The sequence below is a fragment of the Tenrec ecaudatus genome, chromosome 1 (assembly GCF_050624435.1).
Source record: "Tenrec ecaudatus isolate mTenEca1 chromosome 1, mTenEca1.hap1, whole genome shotgun sequence".
Lineage (NCBI taxonomy): Eukaryota > Metazoa > Chordata > Mammalia > Afrosoricida > Tenrecidae > Tenrec > Tenrec ecaudatus.
In genome coordinates, this window is record NC_134530.1 from 226,978,000 (window position 1) to 226,995,491 (window position 17,492).

Below are 17,492 nucleotides of genomic sequence, written 5' to 3' on the forward strand. Positions count from 1 at the left end.
CTCTGAGATTTTTCAAAGATTTTCATTGGTTGTACCTCATACTCATCTAGTTATTTCTGTCCCCAGCTCTCATTTCTCGGCCCTCACTTTTTCTCCTGTGCTATCCGTCTTTGGTATCAGATGTTGGTCGTATTGCTTCCAGCTCCGCCAGGGACTAGTTAAATGATCTGGGGAAAGTTACTGAATTCCATAGTGCCTCAATTTCCTCATTTACACTGTAAAGAGATGGAGGGTTGACTCACTCAACCACTCAATTTTGGTTCGCTGACTGCTGGAAGCTCATCAAAGGATATTCATACCCTATTTCCTGGAACCTATATATATCTTCTTATATGAAAACAAATCACAACAAAAGCACTTTGAGTGTGTGATTTAGAATTTTGAGAAGAGAAGATTATCCGGAAATTCCCTGATGAATGTTGTCCATGTAACCGTATAAAGGGAAGGCAGAGGGAGATTATTGAGAGAAGAGGAGCATGCTAAGTGACCACGGAGAGAATGGAATGGTTTCACCACAAGCCAAGGAATGCTGGCAGCACCAGGAGCTGGCCGTGGCAAGGAATGATTCTATCCGAGAGCTTCTGATGAAAGGGCAGCCCTGCCAACACCTCGATTGCAGCCCAGGAAAGCGGAATCAGACTGTGGTATCCAGGACTTGGAGAGAATACGGCTCCCCTGTTTTAAGCAAGTGGGTGGTAATTTGGTATAGAGCCACAGGACATGAATGCTACAAGCTTTCCTTACAGGATGTCTGCCTCCTGAAGGCTCTGGATCATTCCTTTTATGAAGATATATGATGCGTCAGCTAATGAGACTTCTCCTTTCTCTGTCCCATTGTCTTTTAGCAGACCTATTCTTAACTTCTTATTTTCAGCTTTTCTTATAAATTCTTAGGGGCAGAGTTGGCGTGTCACTGTATATTTCAGTCCTCTGTTTTACGACACCTCCTTTCATGCCCTACTTGTCGCTGGTCCTCAAAATTGAGTGTAGACGTCTTCCTAGGTGGCAGTACCCCTTTGGATTTGGGTGTGAACATCAGGGAAGGGAGGCAGAGAAGACAAGAGCAAGTTAATCAATTTGAGCCGTGACTAGAGGCTCTCAGATTAGTCAGTGACTTTAGCCAGGAAGTTACAGCTTCCGTCTGTAACGGGGGAGTGGGACAGCACAGACCCAGTCCTGAGGAATGATTGAGCAGAGATGTATAATAGCTAAAACTTAGGATTCATTATTGCCCCTGTCAAAACACTCTCCAGTTATATCGTAATATTGGATCCCATAATTCCAAACTGAAATGAAAATTGGGCTCATCTTATTATTCCCACTCAATGGGCAAGCAAAAGACAAAGCTCCAACAATTGACAAAATGCCAATTGAGATGTTTCCACGAACAGATGCGACAATGGAAGCACTCAATAATAGTCCATACCTAGAAATTTGAAAGACAGATACCTGGCCAAGTGACTGGAAGAGATCCTTATTAAAAAAAAAAAAAAGAATACTTACCTGGCAGGGGAGATACCATGATCACGAAGGTGGTTTTCCCAGGGCGAGGCTTATTCATTGCACTCTGGATGTGCTGACCCCTGTGATTTCCCCAAATGTGGGAAACTCGACTGCATAATTTGTGGTAGTGGGGGACTGCGTTTGCGCTCTCCCCTGATTAAAAAAAAAAGATCCTTATTTCTGGCCATTTCTGAAGAAGATCATTCACCCGGATGTGGAAATCATCAAACATTATCACAAATAGAATTTTTTTAAAAGATCATCTAAAAAAACATTGCAGCAGTACACTGACAAAAAAGCCCACCAGAGATTCAAACCAGATTCAGAAGAAGACATGGAATGAGGGCTTCCAATAAGGTGGCATTGGGTCACAGGCTTGCTCTGAGTTGTAATCAAGTGAATCACAGTGAGTTTACTTTTTGAGGGTTTTCTTTTTTGCTGAAAGCAGAGAATACAAGAAACATGTTAACCTCCGTTTTGTTGACTATGTAATGGTACTTGACAGTGTCAATCCTAATAGATGATGGCTACTTTGTGAAGAATGTGGGTTCCAGAACAATTAATAGTGCTCATAAAGAACAGTTAATAGTGCTCATAAAGAACAATTAATAGTGCTCATAAAGAATCTATACGTGGAACAGCAGGTAGCCATTTGGATAGAACAGGAGGCTGGTGCAGAGTGTAAGCTTAGGAAAGTTGTAAGTTAGGACAGTGGACATTCACCATACTTCTTCAGTCTTTAAAACTCACAGGCTGTTCTACCCTGTCCTGTAGGGTCGCTGTGAGATTGAATCAACTAGATGGCAGTAAGTTTGTTTGTTTTTGAGATTCATTGTGTATGTTGTGCCAACAAGCCTGAAAATGTGGGCCTTGTGAAGAAGAATGTGGTATCAAGACTGGAGGAAGGCTCATTAGCAACCTGCATTATGCAGATGACACGGCCTCAGAGCCCTTGCCCATGAAGAGCCAATGTGACAGTCTCCAGTACGACTTAGACCTCAACATAAAAGAAACAAAAACCTTCACCATAGGACCAGAGGCACCATCATGGCAAACAGGAAAGACTGAAGTTGTCAAAGATTTCATTTTACTTGGACCCACAATCAATACCCATGGAACGGGGCAGCCACGAAATGAAATGCGGTCTATATTACATGGGGCCAACCTGCCGCCAAAGGTCTCTTTAAGATGTCAGAAACAATCATGCCACTTGGAGGGCTGAGACACATCCGACCCAAGCCACGGTGTTTTCAATCACCCCGTAGGCATGCGCAAGCTGGCTACTGAATAAGGAAGGCCCAAACAGAATGGATGCATTCGATGGATGGTGTTGGTGGAGAGTATTGAATATGCCAGGGACTGCCAGAAGAACACATACTATCCTGGAAGAAGCACAGCCAGGATGCTCCAGAAGAGCACGACTGGTGAGACTTTCTTCCCCTAGTTTGGACACATGATCAGGAAAGACCAGTCCCTGGAGGAGGACATCATACTTGGTAGACAGTCAGCAGATAGAAAGGCAGACCTGCCACAAGATGAACTGACACCGTGGCTGCAGCAACGGGCTTGGGCCAAGCCGCCATTGTGAGAATGACCCAAGACCGGGGAGTGTTACATTCTACTGTACACTGTGTTGCTGCGACTCAAGACGGGTTTGATGGCCCTAACCACAACACAGGTCTGGAAGATGTATGCACCATTGACTTGATCAAGGTACTGGGCTGCAGACGCTGTACTGATCCTTTTTGTTCCCTTTCGGTTGCCATCCAGTGGATCTGGACACACGGCAACGCCGCCTGTGTCAGGGAGGACGCACACTGCCCAGGATTGTCAATGGCTTGTCCGTGGAAGGCGATCTCCAGGCCTTTCATCAGAGCAGTGCCTCTGGGTTGGCTTGAGCCACCTACATGTAACAAGGGTGAACAGCTGAGTGTGTCAATAGTTTGCACACCGGTGGCAGGAAGGGGCGTGGAAATCACCTTGGCACTCTATGAGCTCCTAGTCCGACAGAAGGACGAGAAGGAAAAACAACCGTTGGCATGTGGTGTTCTATCGCAATACCTGCTGTAGCGGAGGCGTGCCAGGAGTGCACAGTCTGTCTGGATGAGCGAAGAGCTCTAAGAATTGGACTGCTTGAGGTGAGGCTTAAAGAATGAATAGAAAGGAGACTGAGAACTCAGGCCCTCCTGCGTCCCCCATCTGCCCCCCACCGCCAACTTACTCACTAGTCTTTCTCTGGGGACAGAACAATGGCCAAGCTCAAAATTGTTTGCTCATTTGTATTTCAAAGGCATCCCCTTGGTACCCTCTTTGTGATATGGGGAAAGGCTGGTGCCACCTCCTGGCATCTGTAAGCCATAGGTAAGGCTTTCCCATAAGATTCACGGCAGCGCAGTGGTGGCAGAAAGGTTCTCCGGAGGCAGCCCCCACTTTGAAGCCCAGTCACTGCCGGCCTTGGTTTCAGAGCTGCTGGTTTGGGAGACAGCTTTCACAGGCTGGGCTCCAGCTGGTGTGTTTCTGTTTTGCTGGAGAGACAAAGGGGTGAGGGGTCTGAGGTCTGGGAAGGTGGGGAAGGAAGGCGGGCAGAGGAGGGGCTGGGTGTCTGGGCCACTGACTAATTGCTTTGTTCTGTGGAGGGAGGCCTTTCAGCAACGACAGCAGCCACTTGAAGGCCCATTGCTTAAGTGCTTTTCATCATCCTTACCTCCTGTCATTAGTCCCATCAACTGCCTCCATCAGCTCATTGCTAGTCAGGGGCCATGGCCTGTCACCAACTCCCTCTTGTTTGCAGCTATCTCGCTCTGCCTTCATCTGGAGCCAGGCCCTGTTCCTTTAAGCTCTCTTTTTTCCCTGGCCATTGGTACCCAACCTGTTCCTATATTTCATGGGTCCATCTGTTCCAGGGCCTGCTGGAGACTGCCCTGGCCATTTGTGCTTCGCCTGTACACTCGATGGGGAAGTAAGTCTGTGGCTGTCTTGGGCGGACCACTCAGTGGGTGACCCCCCATCCTGGCCTATGACGAGTTGTGCACCCCAATTCCGTTCGACTTCTGCTATGGCCTGGTGCCATGGAGGAGGGGTTGCTTTCTCTGCGGACCCTAGAAAGAATCAAGTGTTCTTCGGTCTTCATGAATCAGTGACTCACGGTGTCCCGCCGTGTGTCAGAATAAAGGTGGCAAAGCCATGTTCCACTGGGCTTTCAAGAGCTGATTTTGGTTTCATGAGCAGATGTCCAGGTCTTCCTTTCCAGGTACCTGTGGGTGGACTCTGTCCTCCAGGCTATGGATTCGATGGTGACAGCTGAGCACCCTAACCACCCCAACCACTTGTCCTGCCAGGGACTACCTAGTAATCCCAGACTCTGTCAGGTCAACGGCTGATTAGACCGAGAGGTCACAGTGCCGGAAAATGTCACCATCTCCACTCTATATACAAGAAAACTAACACCCTTCAGAACACATTAGCATGAACACCAAGTTTTATGATTCTCAAGTTGAATACAGAGACATTCAATTGTGTAGACTATTGATTTCAGAGGTGGAGGTCTCCCCACAACACCCCAAGTGTGATGCAAAGGAGGGGTTAACCTCATTGCATCTCAGTTGGCTTATTTGTAGATGGAGATTTCTAACGATCTTATTACTGCTGTGGAAAGAGTAAGTGAGATAATGTTGGGTGATTAGGCAAAATTTTTACATGCAGAATGGTTGCACTATCTAGACCGGGGGTGCTCAGTACATTGATGCCGGCCTATTAGTCTATCGCAAATGTAGTGTGGGTAGATCGCATGGCATTAAAAAAGAGATGTAAGCCTATCATCAACCCCGGCACTTAATTGATATACAGCACAGCCAATCAGATGCAATCTTAGGTGTCAAACACATGTGCAAACTGTGTTAAGTACAGCAACTGACAAGCTGTTATCGCCAATTTTTAGACCTTGATTTTTATTCTCTTAAACGTAAGAAAGGGTATTAAAATGAGTGGGGGAGCTGGACCAAGTAAGAAGACAAAAAGGTATCACTTTCCTACGGAATGGGAGATTTTGACACTACAAGCCGACATTCAGCTGAAGTCCAGAGCACATGAACAGTTCTGGAACTTACTAACAGAGGGAAAGGACTCAAACATGAGAAAATGTGCTACCTCCTTGACTGCATTATTTGGCTCTTTATGTGAATCATTCTATTCCCACATAAAGATAATTAAATCCAAGTACCGTTCCACCATGACTGATGATTATTTGGAAGTAGGCATGAGGCTGGCTGTCAGTAGCTCCTGTTTGGACTGTGCATCCCTGGCTCAGTTCATTCAGTGCAAGTCATCAGAGTAAACTCAGGTAATGACAAAAAATGTGCAAAGTTAATTGTGTTGTGCAATATGGACTCGTGCGATTATGCAAGGTATATAAACATACATTGTACATATAAAGAATCCTCAATGCATTTATGAATAAGTCTAATAAATAACTAACTAAAAATAAATATTTGCTTTGCATGTTTGTAGTTGGTAGATCATCTTGACTTGATCATTTTATAGGTAGCTTGCATGCTGAACAAGTCTGAGCACCCCTGATCTAGACCAAAATTGCAAACAATTAGTTTATAATTGGGAAATATCCTGGGGTTTATAGGAAGCTGTCCGGCATCCCCCGAAAAAATAGTTTTATTGAGATATAGTTCAGAAATCATACCCTTCCCATAGTTCAGTGATATTTAAAAAGGGCAGACTGGAGATCACCATCGGCAGGTCTGCAGCCCTCTCCCTAGTCATTCTTTGTTCCTCCATTCCCTCCAACCCCTAACACCCCATAGCCCTGGTAGCCACACACTAAATATGGTCTCTATACATCCACCCATCCTGTTTTGTTTTTTTAAAAATCACTTTGTTTTAATTGCTGGTGTTTCCTTCATTTTCCCCTGTGCATCAGCCAGGACAAGGTGGGTGACCCCGTGGCAGCAAATGGCTTAGAACAAAATTTAAAATGCAAACCAGTTGCTGTTGGGGCGATTCTAGTTCATGGCAGCCCCATGTGTGCCAAGTAGAACTGCAGCGTGGGTTTTGAGGCAAAATCAGATGGGCAGACCTTTCTTCCAAGGCACCTACTTCTAGGTGGGTCCGAACTGGCAACCTTTTGATTAGGAGTCAAGCACGTAACTATTTGTGCTACCTAGGAACTCCAAACATTTGTTTCTCCCTTCAGGTTATTAATCCATATCTTTAGTTGGTTGGGACTCTATTCATTTATATTATAGAACTCAGGCTGAAGGAATACCCCCTGGCTGGCATGCACTTGGCAGGGATGTCAGAGGGAAACGACATGGCGGGCCACCAACAGACTCTAAAAGGCTAGGCTGAGAGGCTACCGTTGACTCTTACATACATTTCCTCGGCTAAAGTAAGTCACAGGGTCACTCCTGAGCTCAAAGCTGTAAGTCTGTGGAGGGAGGGGCACTAAAGGGAAGGAGCCAGAATATTTTGCAAAGAGTAACACAATGTGCCCCAAATTGTGAATGGGGCTGCAATCGATTTTAATGCTCTTGAAATGTACTGATTTTGGTCTCGGCTTATGTACGGCTCACATTTGCTCAGGGAGAGATTTGTTTTTTGTCAGTTTGGATGAACTCATGTGTTGCCTGAAATAAACAGGTACGCTGAGACTGAGTGAAACATTTTTGTTGCTGGAATTCCTGGAGGAAAAATAACTTGATTATTTACATGCCTAAAAGTCTTTAACCTCAACATTCATCTCTTTCATTTCAATTTTGGCGTAATTGCTTTTGTAATATTATTTTTGATAATGTGGCATTTCTGAAGAATGCAACAATTGTGTTATAGCAGAAAATAATGCCTTTCTTTTTGCTCAGAAACCTGAGCTGCAATCGTTTTCGAGGGGGGTGCAGGGACTGGTGTCCAGCACGGGGAAGAGGAGAGGCAGCGGAAGCAAAACTGTGTATTTAATTCCCCCGCTCACTTCATGCCTTTGCCTGCACCGCGACAGTGACCTTTGCTTTGGGTCTGCTCTATTCCAGAGCTTTCTATTTATTGCAACTGCTATTAGATTGTCACTTCCTGGAGGGAAGCATCTATCCCTTTCTCATCTCTCCGTCCCTCCTGGTTTTATTTAAATACCTGTCTCAATTTTTATTATTTTATTCTTTCAAAACCATTTTATTGTGAGCTAATACAGACATCATATCATTCCATAGCTCGGTCACATCAAGCAGGATTGTACAAAAGCCACCACAATCAGTTCAAAGCACTCTTTTCCTTCCTGAACTCCTTGATATCAGTTCCCTTTTATCTGCCCCTACCCCTGTATCCCCCAGGAACCCTTATTCTACGTGCTGTCCCTATAAGTTCATCAGGCCTGGCTTTCATGTACTGAAAAAAAAAAATACGACAGAAAAATCAAAAGGGTGACCCACAACGACATAACATATCTGAGATAAACCCCAGTATGAACAAACAAATATCAGAAAATACAGAAAATGTTGAAAACTAGATCAGGCCTAATGTGCCTCCTCTGAGGGATTGACTGATGAGGTTTCAGCTGTTCAAGCCAGCTTTATCATTTTGATCCTCTACACAGACTTTAAATAAATTTCTTAAATTGAATAGACTGGAGTTAAGATTTACATGATTTCTCTCTTTTTTTCTCAGCCAAGACTCTTAAGATTCTTATCTGCAAAAGCAGATACCTACACTTTATCCTGGATTATAAACCAATGAAGTACAAATGTTTATCATTGCAATGGGGTGGGGGGGGATGCTGAGTAACGTTTTTCTCTGGAAATGGAACCTTTCATTTTCCATACATGCATGCAAACATATCATTTCACTTCCATCAAGTCAATTCCAATTTATAGTGACCAGGTAGAACAGGGTAGAACTCTCCCTGTGGGTTTCTGAGGCTATAAATCTTTATTGGAACAGAAAGCCTCAGTTTTCTACTGCAGAGCGGCCAGTGGGCTTGAACTACCATTTTTTTAGGTTAGCAATCAAATAAATAACCTGCTATCTGCCAGCAGGGATCCTGTAACTGGCCATAGTTTGCTCCTTTCGATCCCACTGGCGACTATCTAATCTGAATGCCAATCCTTTTGTCTTCTTCCTTTCTCACCTCCCCAAACATTTGCTTGCGCTGCCCACTTTCTACTCATCTGGGTTTTGAAGGGTTGGTGCGATTTGTCAGAGACGACTGAGAGGGAGGGTGGTTTGGGGGAAATCACAGTCAATTGCAAAACAAGAAGAGAATGGAATATCTTGCTATTTGGGGCTTAGTGGAATGGGAATCTTGAGAAATATGAGTAGTCCTGACATAGGGATGACTTCTTTCTCTGATCTTTCTGGCTGAGTTGGAGGATCAAGCGACCAGACCCTGATGTTGGCAGGTGGCCAATCAGCATTCAACTTTGCTTTATATAGAGATCAAGGATTAGATGGGACTAGGTCAGTGTTTCTCAAAATTGACAATACCACTCCCTGGCGGGTGCTGGGATAATTCAACTCACTGCCACCAGTGGTTTCCAATGGACAATGACCCCTTAGGGAACAAGGTAGAACTGTCCTTCTGGGTTCCTTGGCCGGTAACTACAAGACTAGAAAGCCCTGTTTTTCTCCTGGAAGGGGTTGGGAGTTTCAAACTGTGAACCTTGTGCTTAGAAGCCAAATGTGTAACAACAGTGCAACCAGGGCTCCGGGGGATGCCCAAGGGGTGCCGCAGAAGCAGATACCTACACTTTATCCTGGATGAAGGGCTATAGTACAAGAGTTTCCATTGTTGGGTGGGGGGTGTTGAATATTTTTTTTTCCAGAAAAGGGGCAGTAGGACAAATGAGTTTGAGAACCTGTCCACTAGAGCGAATGAGTTTGTTAGCCACTCTAAATAGCAGGACTTGAATAAGGAGAATTCTACTTACTGGGATGATAATGAGTTTGCTACAGCTCATTTAATTTTCTCCTTGATTGCTTTGGTACCAAACCACTACTTGGAGGTCAGCACCGAATTCTAAGGCCTGCGGGAGCAGGCAGGCACAGACTTAGGGACCTCATCTGAGAACTCACGGGGCCTACGATGCCTGGATGCTCAAGTGATTCCGTGTTCTCTTCACAGTGGGTCAGACTGCTAAGCCCCTATCTCAGTTCCTGGAGTTGGTATCATAGAGCCACTGCAAGTGGGCTGCTTTGACAAATGAACATATGTTTTCTCACCGTTTAGGAGGCTAAGAGTTCCAACTCGGGGCACCAGCTCTCGGGCAAAGCTTCCTCCATGTGTTGGCTCTGGAGAAAGATCTTTGTTTCTTTTAGTTTCTACTCCTTGATTCTCTGGAGATCTCCACGTGGCACCTATCTTTGTATCCTCTGGGTGGGATGGCTTCTCTCTGCATCTAATGAGTCAAAAGTCATTACGTTTTAGGCACACCCTACACTGACATTGTCTCATTTTCATAAAAAGGGAAACCTTCTTCCCAACCTTTCTACACAGGTAAAAAGTTAAAACTCCAACACACACACACACACACACACACACACAACCTTGAGGGCGGTGGTCATATCCTACCTGCTGTTCACGTGGCATTTGGTAACTTCACAAAGCCCTTCGACCTTCACGTGGTCAGGATGGCACAGCGGCGACTCCATCTGGTGCATGATCCTAGCCCAGCTGCTGACTCTTTTCACACATTTATTAAATATATTTTCAGTGCCCCCTATAATACGCAAAGTTCTGGGGGAGCCAGAGATGGCAATATCGTCATCCTTGCCTTTGAGAAATTTTCGGCTTTGAGAAATAGATAGGTAAACACTTTACACGGGTGGTAAGACTACAACGTGACAATGGCTGTAAAAAACACAGTACGTGGTGTTAGGGATACAGCCCATAAACGTGCACTATCAGCACTGTTATTGCTGCCAGCATTGTTATTCAGCGCTAACAGAGGTGCGCTCCATCTGCCACAGGATCACAAGGGGAAGCGTGTACGAGGGGTGTTCAAGGAAGATTCAAGATCCTCAAGATGAGGGTTGGCTTCATAGAAGGATTGGTGGTCTTTTACCAAAGTCCTAAAAGAAGACCCATAAATGAGCAAGCTGGAGATGGGGGGCTGGGTGGAGAGGCAGAGAAGGCGAGGAAGACCACCCCTATGGAAGAGACCATCTGCTCTTTGCGTGAGAGCACGGAACGGTGTGCGTGTGCGTGTGTGCAGTTTGGCTTGATGGAGTTCAGCAGTGAGGTCCAGCAAGAAGTAGATGAAGAGACTCTTGTTTGACTCATTTGGATTTTATTCTGTAGAAGCAAAAGGCTTTTCCTTTGTTTTAATCACATTATCACTTCAGAAAGCTAACTCTCCCCTAGGTTAATTATAGATTCTTGCACCATGGATTCAAAACAAAACAAAACCCCAGACCATCTACAAGTCCAGTTTTTCCCATGAGTCTTGAGTGTCCCTGTCAAGGAGTTGTGTCCAGTAAGCATTGGCCGGCTCACGCCCAACCCCCCAGGGATCCGAGGGAGGACCAGGGGGCTTTCCTAATCCAGTGAAGAAACACTGAGGAGCTCTTTTTGAGTCTGAGTCAAAGCCCTGTTGGCATACTGGGTTACACGTTGACTGATAACCCAAAGATCCACAGTTTGAAACCACCAGCAGCTCCTCAGGAGAACAATGAGGCTTTCTACTCCTATCAAGAGTTTGTCTTGGAAACCCAATGGGATAGTTAGTTGTACCCTGCCCTATAGGGTTGCTGTTGAGTCAGCATTTACTCAATAGTGAGTTTGGTTTTGAATGAGTCTGAATCAACTGGATGGCATTGGGTCTGAGGTTCCTTTTGGATTAACGGTGAGTAGGTCACAAGCTATTAGGAGCGTGAAAGATGAGAAAACCAAGACTTGTAGATGTTTGTCAGTGATCCAGGCATCAAAAGGAGAAATGCAAGGTTAAAGGACTTCTTTTCCAGGATGTTACTTTACACACATCCTATCAACTGCTTCCACACTGCAGGATCTTTGCTCCATTTCACTCCCCTTACCACCCATCTCTATAGCCTGGCTGCTTCTGACTTCCTTTGATGGTCCTCAAGTTGTCACCAACTTTTACGGAGCCCTACTTCAGTGACTTCTCCTCGAGGACTCCTTCTTATTTATTTTCTACTCTTTGTAACAACTTGCTGCAAGCATAATGGCACACACCAACAGGTGTCGATTCTCTCAGTTTCTGTTGGTCCCCAGGCCTCCTTTGCTCAGAGGGCATGACACTGAGATCAAGGTGCTATCCAGCCTGCGTTCCTTTCTGGGACCCTCAGTCGTCTTCCAAGAGCTCACGTGGCTCTTCCAGGCTCACATGGCTGTTGGCTCCATGCTGCTCTAGGACTGAGATCCTGTTTTCTTGACACCTATCAGCCAGCTCTGAGAGGTTGTCTCCCTTTTCCTGCTTTGTGGCCCTGCCTACACATGGCTACAATATGGCAGTTTGCTTCAAGATAAACAGGACAGCATCTGTTACAGTTTTTGAATCTGCCTGACTTCTGTCTCTGATCTCTTGACTCTTTGAAAGTATCATACGTCAGACCCCATCCCACTCAACGGCAGGGGATTATACAGTATAAGGATTCTGCGGGGTAGAAGTCCTGGGGCCATTTTGGCATTCTGCCTCCCACACTTTCCCTTCATGCTGTTGTCTGCTATCAAGTCATCCCACACACGAGAGAAGGAAACACTGCCCAGCACCGAGCCATCTCCGTGATTGGTTGCAGATGGAACCATTGCGATCACAGGATGTTGATGGATGGATTTTTGAGAGTAAGTGCCCAGACCTTTATTCCTAGTTCTTCTTATTCTAGACGCTCTGCAAAAGCCTATGCATAATCATAGCAGCACACAAGTCTCCACCAGCAGATGATTAGTACTGACGCATGAGGTGCATTTGCTGGGAATGAGACCAGGGTCTCCTGTGTGGAGGATGAGAATGCTATCCTGGGATTCCTCTCTACAATTTATATTACCCGATCCCAACCAAGTCCACTGCCCGGGGTTGATGCTGGCTCTACTTATAGCAACCCTATAGGACAAAGCAGAACCCCTCCATAGGTCTTCCAAGACTGCAAGTCTGTCCTGAAGCAGGCTGCGACGTATTTCTCCCACAGAGCAGCTGGTACGTGTGAAATGCAGAGCTTCCAGTTAACAGCCAAGCACTGCAGCCACCTCACCACCAGTTTTCCTACCCTGTAGAACAAAGCTTCACCTTCTTGAAATTATTAAAGTTTCCATGCGTTCTGTGACAGCCACTCGACATATACACTCAGTCGTATACCTCTTCACATTACACTCGAGCTATTTCATGACGGGCATTCACCATCCAGGACCAGGAGGGCGCATTAAGCATAAAATCTCTTTTCACCTTTCCACATCCCCACTCAGTGCTAGAGAGAGTAGACACTTAATAGGTGCTGCTGCTTTGGTTCACCTTTTGAGCTTGTCCTGAACTTTGCTCTGCATGTGTTCCTTGTTGCCATGCTAATACTATTAAGAGCAGTGACCTTGAAGTGGAACAGTGGAACCCACTGGAATGCCATGCCACATGATATCTCGGTGGGGGAAGTCACTGCACAGTTCTGTAGACTGGAGATGCTGAAATTTGGCGCCTCGGGGTAACTGGAGAAATAGCTTTATTTGTGAACTGAATAAATTCTCCGTGCAGGGAAAAAAAAGTCTCATTCACTTTCAGTTAATGTCTGGCATCAGATTAAGCACAGCTTAAGGTTGCTCTGATAGGTGACCCACCTTTGAACTCGGTGCCTGTCATTCCTTTGGAGACTGGATATTAAAGGAGAGCGACTTGGTAAGCCCCAAATCAACCTCCAAATGTTTTATCTCCCCAGATTAACCTTCCGGAGAGGATGCAGTGTGTTTGGAAAACAAATGCATGGCAAATGCTCTTTGAGGCAATCCGTGTCCACCCGCTAACCGAACCTGACAGGTCCTGAGGATGATGAAGCAGATGGATACTTTCCACGCAGTAAGTAGAGCTTCGCGCGTCTCCTTTGTTAATACTACCTCTGGCTATAGCACGGCAGGATCACTCAATACCTTTTGATGTTGAGTTTAAAACAAAACAAAAAATCCTAAAGAATCCTGTCTCTGTTTATTTTTTCCCCTCACCGGTGGTAAGGGCAGGCTGTTGACAGGGCTATTAAATGTATATGGAGGTGCATGGTCTTGTCCTGGTCCGCTCTGAATCCAACCCACCCACATTGTGTATACAGACTGACATGTAAAATCAGAAGATGGCCAGGCGTATCCTGGGCAGACAGAGGTACTGTGTACATTAAGAAAATATATACAACAGGGTGCATTTCAATGTATACACGAAGAAATACATATGTGGCATGGTTGCTGCTCGGGGAAGTAGGGCTGAGAGTCGGAGGGTGATCGTGTAAAGCCTGACTACAGAACTATCCTTAGAAGCAGAAAATATTAGAGGAAGAGAAACCCATCACATAATTTCTCCCCAATTTAATAGTTTTAGGACCTCCCCAGAACCACTTATAGGTCCATAGTCTGTTGCTGTTGTGAGGTGCCACAGAGCCAGTTCTGAATCATAGCAATACTATGTACAACGGAATGAAACACACCTCAATCCTATGCCATCCATACAGTTGTTCTTAAGTTGGACTCTACTCTCACAGCCACTGGGTCAATCTATCTCATCGAGGGCCTTCCTCTTTTTTGTTGTCCCCTTTTACCTAAACAAGAATGATGTCCCTCTCCAGGGACTGGTCTTTGCCGACAACATGCCCAATGTACGTGAGATGAAGTTTTGCCATCCTTGCCTCTATGGAGCACTCTGGCTAGAGTTCTGAGACTGATTTATTGGTTCTTCTGGTACATTAAATACAATTCTTTGCCAACACCATAATTCAAATGCATTGATTCTTCTTTATCCAATGTCCAACTTGCACGTGCATATGAGGCGGTCCCTGCAATTTTGCATGGTCTTTGCCCTGTCCCTGGTCAGATATTGCTGTGTGCTCACTTAGTGTTGAGTCTCTTGGTGCGCATGCCGAGTAGACATGTGGATGAACCGATCGACTGTGGTGGTGGTGATGATCACACGCTTCCTTTGAAGACTTGGTTAAAAATTCACAAGAAATGAAAACAGAAAGCAAGTCAGAGGTTGTCTTACAAAATATCTCATTTGCCAATGAGAAAGCAACTGAGATTCAGATCAGCTGCAAGTAGTCTGTCTACATACAGTCAGAACTAATGCTGAGACAGTGATTGCTAAGAATAGCCTTAGAACCCAGCGCTTATGAATCCCAGTTCACACTCAGACTCTTCTATGACCATTCATACAGAAAGAACATATTGAGAAAATGTGGAAGGCTAGGACCTGCCCTTCATTCAATAAGAGCTCATTGCGTGACCAGAAGATGCAGGGCCATCTTGACCTGCATGGAGCAGCAACTGCCTAAGGCATTTACGGAAGTTTCTCCTGATTCCTGGTGTTTCTAGAAATTCTTTCATTCAGTGCTGTTGCTTAGACATGGATGGATCTGTCTTTAAAAGTAGTTATCTCTGGAACACATATCACTTTCTGCCATCTCATTAGCGCCTGGTGAATTGGCCACCAACTCATGGCAATCCCATGTTCACTGGGGATTGGATTATTGGGATCCACATGGTCTCAAAAGGCTGCTCTTTGGAAGTAGATTTCTAGGCTTTTCTTAGTAGACTAAAGGATCTCTGTTAAAACTTATTTAGCATGATAGCAATATGCAAGCTTCCAGTAAAACACATGAAGTTCGTGAAGTACATTGACAGAGAACTGAACTAAGGATAGAGTTAAAGCTATGAGTCAGAAATTGAGTTGATGGTGGTGCGTTTGCATTGATTTTGGCTCCTTCATGGGAGAAAAGAATTCTAGCACTGAACCCTTACTGCTCTTTCATGTACTCCTGGGATGAGTGATTTCACCAGGATCCCCTAGGATGCAGAAGCAGGGCGCGGTGGGGCAGGGCGTGGTGGGGCAGGGATGTTTAAGAGAATCAGAGAGAAGAGAAAAGCATCGCACAAAGAGTGTGAAGACAGGGCTGAGGAACACATTTCAGAGTCCTAGTTTTCCTAGGGTCAGTCTAAAAGTGAAACACGGTATTTATTGGGTTTCTTCTGTAGAGGAGTACGAAGGAGAGAAATAGCTGCGATAGGTAACAAACGTGGCTTAAGTTATTGTCCTCTTGAATCTGGACTGTTTTGGCAATAGAAGGTGGCAGAGGAGACATTGTGTTCAAGCCTGAAGATGCTCTGCTTCCTTCTTTCACCCCTCTGGGGATGCCTGTCACCATTGCCATGTGAACAAACCAGGCTAGCTTTTTGGAAAATGAGGGACCATGTAGAGTGAGAACAAGCCGTGCCAAACGAAGCTTTTTAGACACCCCCCTACCCCCTTGCCCGTCCAGCAGCTGACTGTAGACACACACACCAGTTCAACCAATATCAGCCAAGCCTGGCTCAGATTAGCAAAACCACCCAGTGGTATACAGCTTCAATGATCAGCCCACGGATTTAGGAGATAAGCAAAGGCTGCCCTTTTCCATAACTAAGTTTTAGGGTGGTTTTTGCACACCAATTAAGAAGTAACAGTGGTTAAGAGCCTTCTAGGTCTCCTGCTGCGAGTACCTGGATGTTGGTTTGACCCACAGAATTCAGAGCGTTTCTCCTGTAGCCCTTTTGTGGATGGGCTGGTCGCTGTTAGATGCCATCTGCTTGATTTTCTACTCTTACCAACTCAATGCAACAGAGTAGAACCCACTCATCGTTTCCTTTGAATTAAGGTGTTGAATATTAAATATATCACGAACTTCCTGAAACACAAACACATCTATCTTGGAAGAAGTACAACCAGAATGTTACTTAGAAGCACGGATGACAAGAGCTGTTATAAACTTTGGGTATATTCAGTGGAAGCCAAAGTCCATGTGCAGGGTCCACACATACATTAAAACTCCAATGAATTCCCTCTGACCATAGTCAAGGGGCTTGAGTAACCTTGTTCTCAGACAGAAAGTATTGCAAAATCCATGCTGGTAGAGGTAGTTGGGTTAAAATGTCATATGTTGTCATCTGATTTCCCTCCGACCCATTTGAAAGTTGTTTACGTTTTCTTAAAAAAGAACAGAAGGGGAAATGCACTTGGATTAAGCCTCTAGTGAATTCCCTCAGGGATCTGACTAGCCTTGGGACCATGCAGAGTGCACCAGAAAGTGGATTATTGACAATGCAAATGCATTAAAATGAACACTTTATCATTTGATCTCCATTTTGACCTATTTTACATTTGTTCTCATTTTTAGTATTTTCTAGAGTCTTTTCAGTTGAAGTTTTTCTCTATTGGCTTTGTTATTATTCTTAACATTTTCCCCTGTATTTTTCTGTATATGAAATTCTGTATAGGTAAATCTATGGAGATAGTAATTGGATTAATGGTTCTTTGGTGGTAGATCAGGGAAGGTTGGGGGAAATGGGAAGCTAATAAAAATGGGTACAAGAAAGAATTTTTGTAAAATTGCTTGTGGTAATGATGGTACAACTTCTCTTGATGAGCTGGAACTATTGAATTGGATGATATGTGGATTACGTGCCAACACAACTGTTGGGGAAAAAAATCAAACTTTGGATATGTCCACAGGTGAAGGCCATCATACTTATTAAAATAGATAAATGATAAGTAAAAAAGATAATCTACAAAGATCCTCAATAAGACAGATTGACAGAGTGGCTACAACAAGGGCTTCAAACCTAACAATGATTTCAAGGATGAAGGAATGGACCTTGTTCCATGTACCGTTCATAGGGTCGCTTCTCTTTTTTTAAATCATTTTATTGGGGACTCGTACAACTCTCATCATCATCCATCCAACCATCCATCCATCCATCCATCCATCCATCCATCCATCCATCCATCCATCCATCCATCCATTGTGTCAAGCACATTTGT

At 44.8% G+C, this 17,492-nt stretch overlaps 1 non-coding gene across 1 annotated transcript; it reads left to right on the forward strand.

Moving 5' to 3' along the window:
• The first annotated feature begins 1,495 nt into the window (after positions 1 to 1,495).
• LOC142438363 (U1 spliceosomal RNA) lies at positions 1,496 to 1,659 on the forward strand. The gene has a single exon (XR_012782748.1). It is a non-coding gene; the product is annotated as a U1 spliceosomal RNA (small nuclear RNA).
• The last annotated feature ends 15,833 nt before the right edge of the window (positions 1,660 to 17,492 follow it).